Source organism: Zeugodacus cucurbitae, chromosome 5, assembly GCF_028554725.1.
Source record: "Zeugodacus cucurbitae isolate PBARC_wt_2022May chromosome 5, idZeuCucr1.2, whole genome shotgun sequence".
Lineage (NCBI taxonomy): Eukaryota > Metazoa > Arthropoda > Insecta > Diptera > Tephritidae > Zeugodacus > Zeugodacus cucurbitae.
Genome location: NC_071670.1, coordinates 9,156,146 through 9,159,928, shown reverse-complemented (window position 1 = coordinate 9,159,928; position 3,783 = coordinate 9,156,146). Strand labels below are relative to the sequence as shown.

At 33.5% G+C, this 3,783-nt stretch overlaps 1 long non-coding RNA gene across 1 annotated transcript; it reads left to right on the top strand.

Annotated features, from left to right (window-relative positions):
* The first annotated feature begins 504 nt into the window (after nucleotides 1-504).
* On the top strand, nucleotides 505-1,816 carry LOC128922238 (uncharacterized). Its single transcript, XR_008471460.1, has 3 exons — nucleotides 505-945; nucleotides 1,006-1,367; nucleotides 1,542-1,816. It is a non-coding gene; the product is annotated as an uncharacterized LOC128922238 (long non-coding RNA).
* The last annotated feature ends 1,967 nt before the right edge of the window (nucleotides 1,817-3,783 follow it).

Below are 3,783 nucleotides of genomic sequence, written 5' to 3'. Positions count from 1 at the left end.
TATTCCCAATTAGTTAAACAATCCAACTAATTGATTTTAATGTTAAAATTTATTAAATTGATTGTAACACAACTCAAGGGCGCTTGCGGCTGCAGCCGCCGACACAATTTGTGCATTGTCATATTTATGCTTTATGTAATCAATTCCTTTTATTCTCTATGCACGCAACCGACCGCACTTAAACGAAAAACGATTTCAATAATACCCGCGACTGATTTGTTCAGTTTTTGGAACAATTTATTATGCACTTCCGGAATCCAACATCTAATTGGAATTCGCAAATTATAAATGATCAATGAAGCTGAGAAAATTTCGCAGCTACAAAAGTGTGATGCCAGATGCATAGAAGATCAGTTTTGTTACTGCAGTTTCGAAAGGAGTAGAAGCTGTGTTTCATAGACTAGCAAGTTCGAAAAATTTTAATGAAACATATATTAATGATTGATGAAGAATTGGGATATAGAAAATATTCGAAAAATTGCTTCGAAAAAAAATTATTATTCTATTTATTCCATTGAAAGTCTGTTTTGTAAAAAAATAACCTTTAATGGAAATACAATCACAATTGTTTTTTTTATACATTTCTAAGGATCTAAATAAAAAAGTTATAATAATCACGTTTTTATAGCAAGTTCAAGCTTCATATTCGAAACTACGAAAACACTATTGTGAATAGATAATGTGTGAGACGAAACCCACACTGAAATTTGCATTATTCGATGATTTGCAAATTTTTACGCGGCTAAAGTTCGAAGTGCGATTTCAATTTTTTCGGAGCGTATTTATTATAAATAAATCAATAATATGTTAATAAACGTATTACTAGAGACTTAAACGTGTTTAATGAAGTGTTCGTAAAGTACTTTTGTATAAAACATTAAATATTTCGGATAAATCTTGTTAAGTTTGTTATAGAATCAAGCAACCGTCGATCACTTATTGCAGGTATTTAGTTGAATTTTTATTAAAGAATCCTGTAAAACAGTATATAATTCTGTATTTCAGTATCATTTCAAAGTTACATGTGCATACAGATTCATAATATTAATAGTAAATCAATATAATATGTTAAGTCGTAATTACTCACTGCACTCTGCATATGCCTTGTGACCTCTGTTGAAGGTCATTCAACATTCAATTCAATATAAGTCATGATTGGTTTAAATATTGCTATTGATCAGTAGCAACTACATTGTTATGCTAACAATTAGTGTTCTTTCGACCAGCCAATGTGCGCTGCGTGTACCGGCAGGTAGTCAAATATTTCTTCTCTGACTACCAGCCAATGACAACTGCTTGAAATGTTCTGATGAGCTGAATAAAGGACTGAAACGGTGAACAAAGAAAAAAAGGAGGAGCGTATTTAGGTGGGTTATCTATAAATGCAATATACATTTTAAGTGCGTAGTATATTCGGAATAAATTATTATAACAGTTGCAATTTCAATTGACTATTTCCTTACTTAGTTTAAGCTTGATTCAATACACTTCCTTGGAAGCGCTTCAATACAATATTTTATTTATATTTCTCATCTTTTTAGCACCATAACAGCTTTGCATGCACAATCCATAGCTGCTCTTACTGCAACAGCAAGCATACCAAGCTGCAAGAGCGCCACTCAAAATTGTTTGACTGACTATGCAACAAGTTCACGTTTAATGCTATTTATAAGTCGGTATTATGCAAACTATGCCATTTGCAGAAAATAGCATCAAGTGCCTAAGCAGAATCGCGCATAAGAAATACTAACGCAATTACTGCCACAGTTTTGTAAATACTGAAAATGAAACAAAGTGCATTTCTGCATATAAATAGGTGAGTAAATATTAAGTAATATATATATTTCTTAAAAGTATGTACGTTTGTAGCAGCTGAAAATATGCTCGCTGTCGGCAGGCAAGATTTCTCTATAGTTTATATTATATACATAATACAAATATGTTAATATATTAAACCGTAAGCGCCAAAAAAAATAAAAGCCGTTTATTAAGTGGAGCTCTGTGGCAGTGCTTTACTTCCCATTGCTATCATACGACTCATCTTGCTGTCATACTGCTGCTCAGCTTGTATGTGCAGCTGCCTCCTGCCTCGTGATGCGCACCTGCTTTGCCTGTGCGCAAATGGCCTTAACTTCCTTGGCTGCTGCCTCACGTGCTTTTATTTTTCAAGTGTTTTGCATTTACTTTTCTGCAGCTTTACTGCCTGCAATTGCCTGCTTGTAATTTGTAGTTGTTGCTGCTGCTGTCTTTTATATACTTATTCGCGTCGTTATTCGCTGCATTTCATTGCGAATTACATTTTTTATTTTATTTACACTTGCATCGTGTTGGATTTTATTTTTAATTGCCATACAGATGCAGTAACTTATGTAATTATTTATCGAAGGTGGCAGATGTTGAAAGGATTTTCTTCATTTTATATTATGTAACTGTGTATTGGTATTTAAATGAAAGTTCGAAATTCTATAATTAGGTATGAAAGTGCTTCGGATAAGCACAAGTAGAAACAAGAACGTATTGATTGGGCGTTGTTATTGTTTCCTTGGACAAATGTGAACATTTTTTTGAGGTTATATAAAGCTAGATCCAAGTCTTTTTTTACAAGAATACAAATCTATTAACTATTTAGATATTGATTTATTTCAGTTAAACTACAAAGTCTACAAGAAACAAATCAAATTTTTCTTTGACATGAACTATAACACATATGTTTGTGTGGGACGACATCAATATATATCGCTGTGTTTTTATTGTACCGGATATATGATTTCCTGTAACTTACTTGACAATCATGAAGCTTCTTTGCTGTATGGGTTGTTGTTGTTGTAGCGGCATAAACATTCTCCAAATAATTTGCTGCCGATTTAACAGTCCTCGGCCAGATAAAAATCCAAGTCCGTTCCGGTTACGTAGGGCCGACTGTCGTGAGAATGGCTTCTTTACCCATGCTTAATAAGTTGTTGTTTCTGTATGGTTATTTAACCCATATTTGTAGGAAAAATGAAATTAATTGTCATCGAGTCCCATTAATAAGAGTTCCAAAAAACGACTTGTTTCGACGGGCTTGAACCATAGAGCGAAGAATGGCTGAGTAGTTTTCAATGAGCATACCCAAAATGTGGATAGTCTTATTTGGCATGCCAAAAACATTCTTTACTGCCGGGGACTATTGTGTATAAGTAGTGGTTTAGCTTTCTACAGTATCCAGAGTGAAGTTTGCTGTATAGGTTATGCGCGTCCAGTTTCTTCTTTTGGTATTTCTGATTAAAGGAGGCCTTGAGTATATTGCATAATATGAGACCTCTGGAAGTTGTCTTCAAAAATCACTAGTTTGTAATATTTTTCTTTGATATCTTCAAAATTGTTATAATTCTCAACTGGTTTATTAATTTGATGTCTTAAAAGTTAAACTTTTTTCTTCAAATATTTCTTTCTACTGGTTTATACCTCATAAAATTCAGCTGGCTTATCATGTGGCACATAAATAGAAAGTCTGTCTTATTAAATTTCGAATCTCAAAATCTGTGTGAATAAATTTTGCGGAAGAAGTCAACAGTCAATAAAAGCGCCACACTCCGGCAGATAAACAGCCTCAACACACTTCCTTTCTTCCACTTACAGCAAAGCGGCGCTGCTTATTTACTAATACATACTTCATTAATCTATAAGTAAGGCCAACAGTTTTGTGGTTAAGACAATACGAGACTGATATATATACATATATACCTCTTAACACTTAAACCTACTCGAAATATCCATTCGCTCAAGCCAGCTTCGTGTTTG